Source organism: Columba livia, chromosome 2, assembly GCF_036013475.1.
Source record: "Columba livia isolate bColLiv1 breed racing homer chromosome 2, bColLiv1.pat.W.v2, whole genome shotgun sequence".
Classification (NCBI taxonomy): Eukaryota; Metazoa; Chordata; class Aves; order Columbiformes; family Columbidae; genus Columba; species Columba livia.
In genome coordinates, this window is record NC_088603.1 from 105,372,186 (window position 1) to 105,389,595 (window position 17,410).

The window sequence follows — 17,410 nt, forward strand, 5'->3', positions numbered from 1 at the left end:
TGGAGCAAGTATGCTGTTCCTTCATCATTGGTAGCATCATATAAAATTATATGACCTCAAAACAAGTCTTTTTGACATTTTTGTTTACCAAAAAGTGATTTATTATAAACTTTTGATGTACAGATATAGATGCTGATAAACTTTTCAAACACTTCCAAATTTTGAGAAAAAAAAAAAAATATGACCCTAACCTCCTCTTCTCTTGATACACAAATTTATTCTCATGAAAGTATCTATGGACTTTTACTTACATGTCATCTCGTTATTGAGTTCATTAGTGGCTAAGTGATGCTCTTTGACTTGTGAATTCCACAGAATTACTAGATTTGATAATGTAGAGGTTATCGTAAACAGGGTAAAGTACCTAAACCTCCTTTGGAGACTAAATGTAACAGAAGCAGGTAAATTACTTCAATGCTGTATGGATGGTAACAAAAGTTGCAAAGAAGATAGTAGACAAGATGAAATAAGACACAGAAATGGGTGTAAGAGGATAATATGAAGAGGCAAGTTAATTTTCAACTTAAGAGATGTGGAAGGAAGAGAACAGGAAAAGATAAGAGAAAGTGCAGAATTTCTGTTTGAAGAGCTGTGTGGACTGCAATCAGGAGATGGTAATTAAGACGGTGAAAGATGCGCTGTATGTATTTAACATAGTCAAGAAAAATATACACTAAAATTTTGCAGGGGTTGAAGTATAGCTAAGGATAACTGAAAACATGTACAATAATTTGTCAGACAGGGATGGAGGGGAAAGAATATTTAATAATCATATTAAAAATCCCTTGGTATAAAAGAGGTTACCAATGCCTCTTCAAGTATAATTCCCAGTAGATTGCTCCAAGAAAAACCTGGCACAATATGACCACAGTTTCCAAGGAAAGACCTGTGTATAATTATTAAAAATAGGTTATTGTAAATAATATAATTCTTCTCTTACTTTTTGGAAAGCAGAATACCTCAGAGTGAAAAACTGCAGTACAGCATACTTTGCAATTATCACACTAAAGATTTTGCATCATGTTATGCTGGTTTTGGCTGCGTAGAGTTTATTTTCTTTATAGTAGCTACTATAGACTTATGTTTTGGATTTGTGCTGGAAACAGTGTTGATAATACAGGGATGTTTTAGATACAGCTGAGCAGTGCTTACAGAGTCAAGGCCATTTCTGCTTCTCACACCAGCCCAATAGCGAGTAGGCTGGGGATACACACGGAGCTGGGAAAGGACACAGCTGGGACAGCTGACCCTGACTGACCAAGGAAATATCCCATACCATAGGACATCACACTCAGCAATAAACTCGGGGGAAAGTTGGCTGGGGGTTTCCTGCTCGAGGACTGGCTGGGCATCGATCTATTGGTGGTGAGCAATTGTTTTCATTTGCATAATGTATCTTGTCTTTCTTGGGTTTTATTTCTCTCTGCCATTTTCCTTCTCATCACAAACTATTGCTGTTATTGTTATTATTATAAATTATTAAACTGTTCTTATCTCTACCCATGAGCTTTCTCACCTTTAACCTTCCAATTCTCTTTCCGCTCTTTCTCTGGGGGAGAATGAGAGTGGCAGTGTGGTGCTTAGTTGACAATTGGGGTTAAAACACAACACAAGGTCTGGAGAAAATTAACATTAAAAGAGTAGAAGTAAATGCTTGGGGATTTTTATTGTCGTTGCTGTTGTATTGCTTGGGTTTTTTGTCACAGGAGTTGTAGTTATAATCTTATCTTCAGTTTCCAATGAAATTTGATCTAGAAAAAGCACAAGTTAGAAATAATTTCACTACATAAATGTTCCGGTTTTTAACATTGTTAGTTTAGACTGTAAAAAAGATGTTGCCACAGCCTAAACATTTAAAATGCATCACTTCTTGGGTAAATAGAGGGAGAAGTATGTATGGCATCTCTTTTTTTTTCTTTTTTTCAGTTCAAAACTACTTGACAAAACAAGGTGAAACACTCTAAATCAGTTTTACTTCTAAATCGCCATCTGCATCATGTTGTCTTGGGGTTTGTTTGTTTGTTTGTTTGGGGATTTTGGTTTGGTTTGTTTGGATTTTTTTTTAATTTGTGTAATGATAAATTCTCCGCACTCTGAATTTTGCTTTATGTTACAAAGATCACTTGAAAGAAAAACAGAGATACTAAAGTAAGAAAGATGATCAACAGATGCTGAACATCTTTAACATCTTTTGCTTCCTGTTCTTTGAGTTTCACATGCAATAGGTCTGTGATAGCAGAAGTCAATTCTACCTGAGTTGCAATTCTGAAGCCTTTGACATTATATAGGGACACTTACCTATGGAGTCTTGAAGTCTCTTTTGGCTGAAGTAGAGAATCCGATATGTAGTCAAGAAGATTTTCAGGTGCTTTTTTCAGTCTTTTTTTTTTTTTTTTTCCTTTTCTGCATAAGAAATAAAAGGCAAACTCTAACCTATCAATGTATATGTAAACTACAGAATGACTATTTGTAATTAAGCAGTTCAACATACATGGGTGAATCCAATAGATGTATGTTTTCTCCATTAAAACAATACTGCTTGTGAGGTAACAACTCTAAAAAAAGGGACGTAAAATAGAACTAATTTCACTTTTTGTTTTCTGGATTGTCTGTTATTTATTCCTGATTTTGACAGCCCATACTGTGTTATCAAAAATAAATATTTGTCTAGAAATATGCAGTTTCACTTGAATTGCTTATAGCCCATTAACACACTTGGGATTAACCTGAAATTGCATAAATTGTTAGGTACTTGATGCCACAGAGCTCCTGCTGCTGTTGTTTTGTAACTGCTTCTATCATTAACAGTGTGCATTGCAGAATTTGGCTGTAAACAGGTGGATTAAATGAAGACTAAATCATGACTCAGGTTCTCTATGAACACAAAGTTGCTCAGCTTTATACATAAACTTGAATCCTCTAAAGCAAATTTAGTGCAGCTGTAATTATTTGTTTAGTTGTGGGATTTTTTTTCTTGAATTATTTAATCTTTAAACATATATATGGCTTAAATTTAAGAATTTATATGCACTTACAAAATAGTATGAAAAATAGCATGAAGCTTTAATTTAAAGCTGCTTTCTTTCAATTTTTACTCCAAGATATTATTTCAATTTTTTTTTCAACTGCAAAATGCCATTCCTACTGGACAATGTGTAATTGCACTAATGATTTAATGTAAAATACAGTTGATATTTTTTTGTTAAAAATTTGACTAAATTTAAACAGAAGTTTCATGGTGCGCAGATGCACCCAGAAAAACTGTTCTCAGTATATGTCCTAAAAAGAATGTATACTGTCACAGCTGGGATTAAATCAGAACATTGCTTAATAAAACATCGATGGTGCTGTTACAGCTGCCCCAAAATGACACCATCAAATGAACCACATTTCTCAAAATAATTAATTCATTTCTTTTTACTACAATCTACCCCCTCTCAGTTTTCAACCTCTTACATATGCAACATGTAGAAGACCAAGAGCTAAGTATTAAGGACTGCCACAAATATCCTCTTTTTGTTTAATTGCTATTTCACATTCTTTAATAACTATATAGATCAGTGGTTTTGCTTGTTTGTTTATGTAAACAACAAGGAGCTACCAGCAATGCTGTACATCAAATGCATTATCTACTCAGAGTAGTACAAGTAGTGTAGAGTAAGTGGCAAATTCCAGTCTTTTTTCCCATAGCCAAAGGTTAATTTACTGCTCAGGAAACAAGGAAACATTGCATACTGTGAGACTCTCTGTTTAAGTTATTTTATTTTCTACAGTATGAGGACAATCTTTATGCACATGTTCCCTGGGGTTTGTTTGTTTGTTTTATATATATATATATATATATATTTTTTTTTTTAATATAGCTTTTTGGTTTTTTTCTCTGTTTTTGATTGGTTGGGTTTTTTTGTGGTTTTCTCTTTTCTTTCCTTTTTTTTTTTTTAAACATGCAGTTCATTTGCAACACTCTTGAAAATGTACCTAAAAGGCAGTTCAAGTTCATTTCTCATTCATTACCAACTACAGCTGCCATACTGATTTAGGATCTGTCCATTACCTAGAATACATTTCATGTAGACTATGGAAAGCTATTTGCAAATCAGTTGATCTCTGGCAACCTGACCAGGATGGGATTTTTTTGAACTAGGAAGTGCTTCGCTCCCCAAATATGAAATGGTTTGGGGTTTTGGGGGGGAAGGTTTTGTTTGCTGGTTTTTGTCTTGGAGATTTTTTTGTGTGTTTTTTTTTGTTTTGTTTTGTTTTATTATTATTATTATTATTATTATTATTATTATTATTATTATTAAAAACTCCAGTAAAGGTAACATTTGTGTGTTCAGTCCTTTATAAGGACCACCTAATAATTCATGTCTACAAACTTCTTTGCAAAGGTAAAATTTGTGTGTTCAGTCTTTTATAAGGACCACCTAATAATTCATGTCTACAAACTTCTTTAAGAATTAAACATACATGTTAAGAGAGACTCATTTGAGGAAAGATATTTGAAAGCTGAGAAAGTGACTGCAGGAGATTGAATGAAAATTACAGTATTTCCAATTTACACAAGTCAAGGCAACTTTACATTTCAGTTTGTGACATTATATTCATAAGAACTCTTGCTTCTTTCCTCACTGATCAAAAATTCAGTCTTTTGGGTTGAGTTTTTAAATGATTAAAAGTAAAAAAGTGAATCCCTAATTTTTGGTTTCTTTCAAATTCATAGGCATTTACAAAATAATAGTAATTACAGCTAAACTCTTACAGGTCACAGCTGCATTTACAGCCTATTGTCCAAATGGACATTAATGCCAGTTATGGAGGCATATGTAACCTGATTTTTCAATATCTGAGTGTGCTGCACTGCAGGAGTTCCATCCTGATTACTTCTAGGCCATGTTAATAGAAATGCATTAGGCTAATATAATTTAAAAGCTCACTGAAATGAAGACTAAACTGTATTAAACGCAAGTTAAACAAAGTTATTCTTATTTTAACAGGTAATACATTTTAAATTGTAGTAACATACACTGAACATTTACTAAGTTACTGTTAGGGCAGATTTCACCCTTTTTTGCAAGTAAGGTCAAGTCCGTGATTTACTAAGAGGAACTCTTGAGGATTCACAATTAGCAGGCACATTTGAGGTATAATGTTTAATATACCTTTAGTGTTCTCCAAGTGTCAATTATCAGCTTAGTCTAGCATAGTCTAAGAAAGACTTTAGGAAGAAAAGAGACTAATAAACATTACTTTAAATGTCACCTGGAGACATCCTTATATTCCATAGCAGAGCAAATGAGCATGTGGGTGTAAGTATGTCTAAAATAAGTATATGTAAAGAGCAGCAGTATTCAGAAATATTGTAAATAACTTATTTTTATAAACCTATTCATTAAAGCTGTATGTCTTTTTTTTTTTTCCTCACCTGCCATCCATCCTCTGCCCCAAAAAGTTACATTAAACTTTGCTGAGATCTGAAAAAGGTACCTATGTGTTAAAAAATATGTGTGCGTGTCTGTGCACATACACACACAGAGCTCCAAATCTGCCTTTTTAGCGTTTGATGCGTAACATTGTGCACCTATGTACCTACACTTTTTACAGTTCAGAATGTATAACATCAAGCTTAGTATCAATTTCTATGAATATAGTAGGATAGGACATAATAGATTATGGAATCCCTCACTGCAAAAGCTGTTTTTAGTCTAAAAACATAAGACAGAGTGAGTTCAAACAGGAGTAAGAAAATTAAGGTGAGTAAAGATGAAAGAATGGCTAACACTGGAAGAGTAAACTGGACCCTTAAGCATGAGAAAAGAACTGAACCTTTAAACAGGAAAAAAATGTCTCTTCTGAGATGGAGAATGCCCTTATTCCAATTGAACCATCTGATCCTGCTCTTGATCTTTCTCTTTGTTTCCAGTTAGCAACTTTGGCTTCGTTTGATCTCAAGGGAAGCAAGTAGCAGAAAATGTGGCCTATCCTCTAGATAAATTAGTATATCTCAATCCCTGACAGTTTTATATAGCATAGAATACAGAGGTTTACAGTCAGGTGATCTTCAGATATTTAATGAAAGAATGGAAAAATGTTTTTCTTTGTAACAAGGAAGGCATTGCATTGAAGAAACAATAAAATAAATTACATTAATGCAATACAAACATAATAATTAGCTTAGATTTTTACAGTTGGGTTAACTTGTCCTTCTAAAATTACAGTGCTCAGCTAAATATCAGAAAAATAAACTTAAATAAGGAAAACCAATTAATAAGATCATGTGGGATTTCTATCGATTTTCTCATGATACAAGAGGTAAAATTCTGGTTGAGTGAGAAATGAAGGGACAAAGAAGCTCATCAGTGAAGAAAATAAACTCTTTGGCTCTATACAAAACCTAAGAGTATAATAAGATTTTGTAAAATATTAGGTATAATGTAGTCGTCAACAATGGAGTAAACTGATCTGATAAGACATGTGATGACCTAAAATATTTTCTAGCTTCATATAAAACCAAACAAACAAAACAACCAAAGCAAACCAAAATCAAACAAACAAACACCCAAACTTTAATAGTTTTAAATTTGGGCACATATTTTAGGAAATGTTCTGTTAAGCTTTGAAGAATTATTTATTTCTACATCCTGGAGAGAACAAAAATATTAATTTCAGTATATTCTGTATAATGCTATCTTCTGAGTTTCAGACATCATTATGCTCAAATAAATCAAAGACGGAAAGATTTCTGAATCACCTCGTCTTCACTCAGATGGTCTTGGAGTTTTATATTACAAAAATCCTCTTGCATTCATACTTAGTGTGAGATATATATTATAAGTGGTTGGGCTGTCTCTATTAAGCTATCAAAGAGGTACTTCTCCCTTCTCTTTCTCTGTCTCTCTCTGATATTTTTTGGACTATTGAAGCACTTATTTTCAATTACCATTATCTTAAATTGTAAGAAGTTGTTGGAAGTTTAGGTTATAGGCTTGAAAAAAAAAATTGGAAGTAGCTAAAAATTTAAGTCCAGCTGATATTTGTGCTTTCTTTATACTTGCATTTTTAAGTCCACATTAATATTTTTGTAAAAAACTTTTAAATTAACTATAAAATAATGCACAATATAAATGAAAAGTTATAAAAGAGATGAATTGATCAAAAAAATCTCCAGTTTTCTGAAGGTGACATTTTCCAGCTCAAGGTGATTCTCAAGGAATAAATGGAAGGCTCCTTTGGAAGTCCTTTGAATGTTAATCTTCCCAGGTCTTCCTGAGAACAGGCAAAGCATGTAAAGACTACTTCAAGAATAGTAATCCTGTTATCTCATTTTACTAATTTGCAATGGAGAGCATGGCTCCCCTTTATAAGAAATAAATATCTTCCCTCAAATTGTGACTGAATTGAAGGCATTTTACACTAACAGGTCTAATTAAATCCTGGTAAGACTGTTTGTGTGAGTCACTCTTCATCAACAGGAAACTGGATCTTGGTGAGGGTTTTCTTTAAGAAACAAAAAAGTTAGGAAGTTAGGCCTGTCACTACAGGCCCTGGTAAAAGGTCTTTCTCCATCTTTCTTATAAACCTCCTTTATATCTTGAAAATGTGCAATAAGATCTCCTCTCTTCTCCAACCTAAAGAACCACAACTCTCTCAGCCTTTCTACATAGAACTGTTCCAGAAAACTGATAATTTTTGTGGCTTTCCTCTGGAACCCACTCTAATAGATCCACATTTTGTGTTGGAGACCCCAGTTACGGGTGCAGTGCTCCAGGCAAGGGAACTGATCAGAGCAGAGTAGAGTGGGAAAATCACCTCCTTCAGCCTGCTGGCTGTGCTTCTTTGTATGCAGCCCAAGATACATTTGGCTTTCTGGGCTGCAAATGTGTTGCCAGTTCATATCCAATTTTTCATCCACCAGTATCCCCAAGTCCTTCACTCCAAGGTGGATCTCAATCAGTTAATTCCCCAGTCTGTACTGATATTGTGGATTGTCTTGACTCAGGTGCAGGACTTTGCACTTGGTCTTGTTGAACCTCATGATGTTCACATGGGCCTACTCCTCAAGCCTCTTGAGGTCCCTCTAGATGGCACTCCTTTCCCTCTAGCATACCAACAGTGCCCACTCAGCTTGATTTCAGCTTGGTGCAGATGGTGTACTCAATCCCACTGTTTTATGTCATTGATGAAGATATCAAATAGTATTGGTCCTAGTACAGACCCTTGAGGGTCACCGTATGTTATTGGTTTCCACTTGGACTTGAGCTGTTCACTGTAACTCTTTGGATGTGGGGCCATCCAACCAATTCCTTAACCATCTAGCAGTCCATCCATCAAAAACATATCTCTCCAATTTAGTGACAAGAAATCTGTGAGGTACTATATCAAAGGCCTTACAGAAGTCCAGGTGGATGACAACTGCAACTCTAATCTTGTCCACTGTTTCACTCACTCCATTGTAGAAGGCTACTAGTTTAGTCGGGCACTGCATGCTCTTGGTGAAGCCGTATTGTCTATCTTTCATCACCTCCCTGTCTTCCTTATGTTTCAACATGTCTTCCAAGAGGATCTGTGCCATGATATCACTAGGCACCGAGATGAGGATCACTGGTTGGTAGTTCCCAGGATCCCCTTTATTAAACTTTTTAAAAATTGGTGTGATATTCCCTTTTCTCCAGTCACTTGGGACTTCATGTGACTGCCTTGACTTTTCAAATATAGTGGAGACTGGCTTGGCAACTACATCAGCCAGTTCCCTCAGGACCTGGGGATGCATCTCATTGGGTCCCATGAATTTAATGTCATGCACAGGTTCCTCAGGTCATCCTAAACCTGATCTCTTGTAATGAGAGCAACTTTGTGTCCTGCCTTGAGGTTCAAGGACTCAAGAACTGTGGGAAAAGTTATTATCAGTGAAAAATGAGGCAAAACCTAGGCTTCTTCATGTCAGTTGTCACCAGCTCTCCTGTCTCATTTATCAGGGAGGGTGTATTTTCTTTAATCTTTCTTTTCTGACTAATATGCCTGTAGAAACCCTCTGATCCAAATAACACTTAAAAATATGTCTTTATCCTTTTGTATATATATATATTTTTTTTTTCTGGAAATCATAACAGATTAAAGTTTCAATGCCTTTATTCCGCTATTTTGGTCTTTTATCTCAACAGATCTCAACAGAACTTCTTAATGTGAACACCTAAGTTTTACTGTGAAATCTTCAGTGATAAAAACATGTTTCTCAATGAGACACAGGCTATTTTTATTGTACTTTCCAACACTAAAGCAAAGGTTTATCTGAAGTAGAAAACTACCTGTCAGAAACAGTACAATGCACCTAGAAAAAAAGCTCCTAAACGTTCCTTAAATGGTATTTTTCTTTTTTTGAAATCTAATTCAAACAATCACATAAAATTAAAATTAATACTTTGTAACATAAGCCCATGTTATGAAAATATGCCTCAGGCTCATCGTGAACATGTTTGAGAACATATATTTCCTTAGTCATGTTCATTTGAATTTTACACTGTTTGCAAGCATATAACTTACAATAAAATTCTCACATTCCCGCTCATTACAATTCTTCTTTAACTCTTAGATTGCTAGCTCACATAGTACGTCATTTCATACTCTCCACCAAAACCAGTTCTTATTAGTGCAACTAATGGTGGCAGAACATAGCTTTCCCTTTGCCACATACAATCAACATAAAAATTGCTAAAAATAATATTGGTTAAAACAAGGTTTTCATATAAAGTATCCTGGAATGTCTGGGTTTGTTTCTGCACAAAGGTAGGAGTGCACAGTTTGGGGGTTTAAATTTAAAACAGATGAATAAAAATCATAGTTTCTGTTTCTCTGCTGGCAGATGTTCAGAAATTAGTTGGTCACATTTAAAAAGATTAATTCAATCAGCTTCTTTAGAAACATGTATTTTACTGTTTATGTATTCTTTATATTTGAAATGTCATTTTACAATTTAAACTTCTTTTGATTATAACTCTACAATTCCTTGTCAGTGTTTTTTGGTAGTATTGGGCTTGGGTTAGGTTTTGTGGTTGTTTTTTTTTGTTTGGTTGGGGTTTTTTTCCTTTTCTCTTTTTTCTTCCTTTTCCTTTCCTTTCCTTTCCTTTCCTTTCCTTTCCTTTCCTTTCCTTTCCTTTCCTTTCCTTTCCTTTCCTTTCCTTTCCTTTCCTTTCCTTTCCTTTCCTTTCCTTTCCTTTCCTTTCCTTTCCTTTCCTTTCCTTTCCTTTCCTTTCCTTTCCTTTCCTTTCCTTTCCTTTCCTTTCCTTTCCTTTCCTTTCCTTTCCTTTCCTTTCCTTTCCTTTCCTTTCCTTTCCTTTCCTTTCCTCTCCTTTCCTCTCCTTTCCTCTCCTTTCCTCTCCTTTCCTCTCCTTTCCTCTCCTTTCCTCTCCTTTCCTCTCCTTTCCTCTCCTTTCCATTCCTTTCCATTCCATTGTTGATTATGTTGTTTGTTTGGTTTGGGTTTTTGGTTTGGTTTGTATTTTTGGGAGGGCTTTTCTAAGTATAAGAATATGGGAGTTTACTGCATAAATATATCATGTTTAGTTTTATGTATATACAGGGGAAAATTATCATAAGCTATTAGTACCGTCAGATGAACTGCATAGGCATTTAGTTTCTAGAAAAAACTATTCTAGTTCGTAGTGACCTGCGTAAGCAGAGGATATATCCTGAGAATTGATTCTGTTTTCCTTTGTATGCGATAAAGATAGCTTCTTCAGTTATTTTTCTTTCAATGCCAAAGATTCAATAAAAAGACTCATGAAAGTCCCACAATTCCTGCATAATCAGAAGTGTCTATGAACTTTATCTTATAGCTAAACATTACATAGGGTAGAGAGATTTCAGGTGACATACAAAAACCAAATAAAAAAACTCAAAAAATAAAGGGACCTTCCACTCAAATACTGGATTACTACTAGAAGTTCTGTAATAGATATATTAAATTCAAAATTAAAAAAAAAAAAGTGATCTTTCTGAGTAGTGATGTCTTTGACTTGCAGTGATTATGAAGCTGAATGTTGCTTGAGCTGCTTATATATTTTCATTGTTATATTTTGTGTACTACTCCTAGGTGGTAATAGAACCAACATATTTGTTTCTCAGTTGTCAAAGAAGATGAAAACAATGTGCCTGTTAAGGAAAATATTTTGGGGGAGTCCATATGGTCTGATTCAATTCACATACTTCAAACTTAATTTCCTTCTATTCCCATGAGCCAACAGACTCATAATTGCAGGCACACAGTAAGATGCTTATGAGGAATAACACTGGCTTTACAAAAGCTCTCAAAAGCTTTTTACCTATGCATTGTTAAGCCTATTGTGTATATATTCAGTCTCCTACAGTTACATCAGTGCTGTCATAATGGTGAGCTATGTAGCTCTTGAGGAAATTTTGGAAGATTACTGTAGCCCTCCTACTGTGGAAGGATCCTGGCAAAAAGGGGCCTTTTAAGCACTGATATCTATGTTTAGCACTTGAAGTCTGATTTCACATTTTGTTTTTGGGTTTGCTACTAGGCAGTTTGGGGTTTTAAGAGGCCTAGTCACCTGGAGGGACTTGCATTCACATTTGTGAAATCATTTGTGAGCTATATTGCAACTTTCTTTGCATTATTCAACTTATTCTAGGACATATAAGTGATTCTGTCTATCTACCTGAATAATTTTTGGCAGAATAATAATTCATTGGCAAATGCTGCTCAATTGTAGATCTTTTAACACCTCAATTACTTTTACATAGGCGTATGTTATGAACCAAATGCAACTGAATGATGGGCACTTTACCTGTGAAAAAACTGGAATGAGAAGTTACATCTTCATATTAATTTCATATTCTACTTCTGTCAGTAAGTCTTTCAAATAATTCAATTGGCATTAATTCAAATCTTGGAATTTCTTATCTTGGCTTTATCATAAGTAATAAGTGCTTTTCCACTTGCTATCTTACCTGAATAGCATTTTTGGTCATTGGATTCTTCTACAGGATATGGTACATGAAAATATATTGCAACTTTTTTTTTCCTCCATTATTGCTATATATGTTTCAGAGTGATTTAACTTGTCTATAATCTCTGGATGATTGGGCTGGAGGATCAAGCAAAGGGCTGATTGTCTATTATTTAAAACTATTTTTTACTGTCTATAAAAATGAGATTTTTATGGCAAAAGGATGTTCTGAGAAAACACAGATATTATCAAGAATAGCTGCTGTGGTAGTTATTTTTAGTATAGCAGTTGCCCTGTCTCCGTCACCTATCACTTCACTTCCAATAGGCTCAATGTGAACATAGCTGAGTCTTTAAAATAACTTCTGTGCATTAAAAAATAAGTCCTTCATAACTATGCTATCTTCTCTACAGAAACACCTAGAAAGATGAGCTACAAAGAGTGAATGAAAGCTAAGCTGCTCTGGAGAAAGAGACATGTTTTGACAGTATAAGCAGCTAAAAAAAATACATAAATTTTTCTTCTAGTGTACTTTGATTTTTTTTTCTTTTTTTTTTTATTAATGCTCAATCACTACCAATTCTTTTTATTAAAAAAAAAAAAAAAAGTTAAAAGCCATTGGTGCAATGCTGTGTGATACAGAAGATTTCTGTGAAGGTATATGCAATGATACTCTGAAATATTTTCAAATGCTGGAGTATTTAACTTAAATAATCAGCTGTAAGGATTAGATGGATACAAATTTCATGTTAATCTTGGGTATCGGTGAGGCACTATCTGATAGGGAGGTTTTGCTGTTTCCTCATGCCATCATACTTTAATGGTATTTAATTAGTACTGCTTGCACCTGTTTCTTACTGGAGTGTTTCAAAACTACTTTTTTTTTTTTTTTCCTGATACATTACCCAAATCACTAATATTATCATCTGTTTCTTTAATTTCAGCACTTTTTAGTCTTGTTAGGCAAAGGTCTTTCTACTACATAAAAGCCATAATAGTAGTATCCTAAAAAAATGTCTTTTGCTGCTTTATGAAATTCTTCTTGAAGTTCAAAGATTTAACACATTAAGTACCTCCTTTGGCATGTTGCCTTAACTGTGATGGTGTTCCATTGGCAGTGGAGACTTAGCAAGTTCCATTTAAAAACCTAGCTGCAAACCTAAACATCAATGTGTATCTAAGCAACTGGTAGGCAACTGACATTGTTATGTTCCATAGCTTTTCAAAGTGAAAAATTAAAAATACTTTCTTTTTTTTTTTTTTTCTCATTTTGTTGCCATTAAAATGATGGAAAATGAGTCATGTTGTTTGTAACATTACCCCCATTATAGAGAATTACCAAAAATTATATGTGATTATAGTTAGTTGTACAGAATCACACAAAATTTTTCATGCATAAAGTGTCTGAATGTTGAGGTTTCTTATAACATTGTAGTCGGTAATTTTTAATCTCCCTTCTATCAATAATTCCTTAATTTCATAGGATATTAGCATGTGAGCCTTTTGTGTATTTATGAGGACTTTGGTTTTTGAATACCAACTTCAAATCCATGGGAAAATCATGCAGAAGCATAGTGCCAAAGACCCCTCACAAGTAAAAAAGATACAAGCAAGCCTACAACTGCCTGTGTTCAAAATTAAGAATGTCTTTCTCACCTCTTCGTTGAGTATTAAAGTCACTGGACTATTAAGTTTTCTGATGCAGTGTTCCTTCATTTCTTCATCTCAGAGCTTCTCTACTTGACAAAAGTATTTAGTAAGTGATAGCAAGGGAAGGATGGTCTCATTTGGACACTTGGAGTTCATGCATTTTAAGTATATAAAAGACAGAATGCCTTGTAGCCAAGTGTCTAACATTCACCCTCATGAACTGAAATTTCCTTAGACATAGGACAGAATTTAAGGATGTCCCTGTATCTCAGATAAGTGTCCTGATCACTGAGTTATCAGCAACTGAGGGACACACATCCACTGTTTTGAGAGTTAAAAATGTAATGGCAATTTGTTGTTGTTTTCAGTTTGGTAAATCCTGCTACCAACCATCCAACTTGCAATCAGTCCTCAGAGGCACAACTTATAAGAAGTCAAGAACCGTAACTCTTCCTGGTTCTTCAACTGTGAGTATAGGCGCAAAATATTAATTTAGTTTTTCTGCTATGACCTTATATTCTCAGGGAGCTTCTTTTTTTCTACATGTTTATGCAGGTTTCCTCCCTCTGTTGCCTTTGGGACAGAATTTTATTAATGTATTTTATGCCTTTTGAAAGTTGTTCTCGAACTCTTTTTTTTAGCCTGCCTTTTATATTTAACCTGGTAGAGTTTGTTGCTCCTTTCATTTTCTTCATTTGCACACAATTTCACTTTTTTGAACCATGTCTTCTTGAATTAAATATTTTGCATGACTCAGCAATTTAATTGTGCCAACTTTCTTTTGCAGCTTTTTATGTAGTTGGCACTTTTTATGTAGTTCCTCTCTTTGAAATTATGCATATAGTCTTGGATTTCTTGGCTATTGTTGATTCTACAAGGACACTGAATGCAATTGCATTATAATTTGTATTTTAGAGCAGCTTTTTGACAGCAACATTTTAAACAGATTCCAAATCTGCTCAGGACTGAGTTATCTTTTTTTTATGTTTCCTAACTAGCTACTTCATTTTTATTTAGCATCATCTATGTACAGGATAATGGCTTTCTCCAGGCAAAAGATTCAACAGGAGTGCAAAAGAACTGCATGAAAAAGTTGATTTTCCTTGATTCCAAGTCAAAGAAAACAAATATTACTATGTTGAATGTAAAGTTCTACTGTCTTCAATTTATAGGATAAATGCATTTGTATTTAAACATTCTCCTGAAAGCAACAATAACCTGATGAACATACCATTTGAAAATCCTCGCTTCAAAAAGCTGCAATTACAAAATGTATAAAACACTCGCATTTCTTGTCTTACCTGCCTATGATTTTTAAGTGCCTTCCACAGAAATTCATCATATCCTTTTTGTTTTTAAAATTACTTTTGAAAGCATACCATGGAATATTATTTTACAGTTCTTTCCTAGAATATCTTTATGCATGTTTATAATTTTATTTGGAAATCAGACTCTATCACTGTTCCTGTTCACTGCCTCAATAAGCGTAGCTGCAAAAGCCCAAGTGTATCTTGTTCCTCTTTCAGGCAGTCAGCTCCAGAATCAAGTATCATCCGATACTGGACAGAGTGTTGTACCTGCCATGATAGGGAAGCCTAAGTACAGGGAGAAAGAGGAATAATTTGACACCCTTGAAGCAGTTGCCCAACTGCCTAAAGCTGTTGTGGACTGTTTTCTGTTGCTAATGCCAGAGCAACCTTGTGCAATTTTAAACAAGTTTTAAACCATTGTACAATGAGTTAAAGTTCTGACAATTAATATGATCAAGACAATCAATGTAATTAGGCCTGAGTGGAATGCAAGCAATCTAAGCATGAGTGAAAGGAGAAGGGGAAAGCTCAGTTTCTGTGTAGGCAAGGTACAACACTGTTAATGATTAATCTTATCTACTAGTGGGATGAGGAAGAAAGCTGTATGAGGAAGTGGAGGAATTCAGAAGGAGGAAGTGAAGCCTGAGAAGAGGAGGTGTTGGACAGAAGGTAGGTTTTTACTTATGACAAAAAGGTAATGGTGTGACCTAGGCCACAAAGTGTTTTCACTTAAGTATTATCAAGATTTGATTATGCAGATATGTATGTGTCTATTAAACATGTTCACATAGCACCTTAGCCTCACAAATATTCTTATTTTTCATAGAAACGTTGTTTCACCTCAGAGATAGTTAAACTAGCTCCCCAAGAGCATCAGCATGCCTATTACATTCCTGGCCATGAACTAGAAACTGTATTTATAAGCTTACTGTCCTTACTACACTTTCATCTTTAAGTACATCATTACTTATGCAGCACATTATCATATCAGAGGGAAAGGCTATGTTTTTAGATGTTGACCCACAGACATGTTACATGATGTACAGTTAATTTCCAAACAAGGATTTAAAGAAAAAAAATCCTTGTGCTGCACAGACCTTACTGTGAGTTAAAGAAAAAAAAAAAAAAAAAAAAAGTAACACCTAAGATTATGAGATGTTAAATTATACAGGAAAGAGAACCTCATCACTTTAAGACTAAGTAGGGAAAAATCTTGTGTTATGTAAGTTGATTACAGTTTTCGTAGTTGTACAGATTCCATCTATACTGAGTTATAGCTGAAAGAGAAAAGAGAAATCAACACTTATCTATTTTACTATCTTTTCTTTCTTTCTGTATTTTCTCATTGTCTACAGGTTCATTGTTCAAAAAGAATATTACATCTAATATGTGATCTAAAACTACTGAACAATTTTTCTATCAGCCATACTCTCATCCAGCAAAGCACTTAAGAATGTAGATAAACCCCACCAGTTTTCAACCAAGCTAGAAAATAACACTCTGCAAAAGACTAAATATGTTTGCATAGACAGCCGTACCTTTTATCAGAAAGGAAGAGAATGCATACTTACTGTCTGTTTAATCACACATAGGTGCAAGAGAAAACCCAGCTATCTCACTGAATCATACCCCAAAATAACTCAGATGCTGCTTAAGATCTCCCAGAGTTTGTTAAATTACATTTTAGCTTACTGATGTCTGCAGTTAAACACCCAGGCAAGGACTTGCACATCAGTATCTAAATTAAACCAACATGTTTTTAAAGTTTCTTCTAAACTTTGCCAAACCAATTGTACATTCTGATCCAGCAAAGCACCACTGCTTAGGATGGGGGATCCTGATTACAATGTTTCAATGTTCAAAGGACCTAAGGGCAAACACAGTTTTAAGTATATTTGGAATATAACCAAATGCAGGTAGCTGGCAAAAGTAGCCGAAGAGTTTGCATTTCTGGAAAGTTCACAAAATAGATAGCCAAAAAGTAAATGTAAGGAAAAAACAATTGAGAATTGAGGGTAACAGCTTTCAATAATTTACCCTTGCACGAATCAGAAGTGGCAGTCACCATTGATCGAGCTGGGGTAAAAAAGGAGCTTCCAATTTTTACTCAATTTTACTACCAGTAAGCTAATAAGAAGCTAAACAAGTAATCTCCTAAATTGCTTTCCTGGAATGTTTTACATTAGGTGTTGCTCAAATCTGTTATTCAACAACTTTTTTTTTTTTTTTTTTATTTAAACTGCAACATATCTTTTATGACCATGTTTTCCAATACACTTTCAAGCATCCACACAAAAGCATGTCCATTTCGTCTGGTGTAAAAACCCTGATGCTTGCATGACAATATTTATTTGCACAAATGAGCTATGCAACTACTCAGCTGGCATGCTCTTGTTACAAGGCAGAGATGTTTGAATTAATGTGTTACGTGGATTTTCAATAATTTTTTATCGCACACAGGATTAAAAATGAAACTCCAGAGTTTAT

The 17,410-nt window shown here is 34.5% G+C and overlaps 1 long non-coding RNA gene across 2 annotated transcripts in view; it reads left to right on the forward strand.

Annotated features, from left to right (window-relative positions):
• Positions 1-1,202: 1,202 nt before the first annotated feature.
• LOC110361018 (uncharacterized) overlaps positions 1,203-17,410 on the forward strand; it is a 67,237-nt gene continuing 51,029 nt past the window's right edge. Inside the window, exons 1-3 of one of the 2 annotated variants that reach the window (XR_010470422.1) lie at positions 1,203-1,365; positions 13,982-14,080; positions 15,507-15,592. This is a non-coding gene — a long non-coding RNA (uncharacterized LOC110361018). Of the gene's footprint in view, positions 1,366-13,981; positions 14,081-15,506; positions 15,625-17,410 lie in introns of those variants that run through there. The other variant, XR_002417320.2, reaches the window with a different exon arrangement.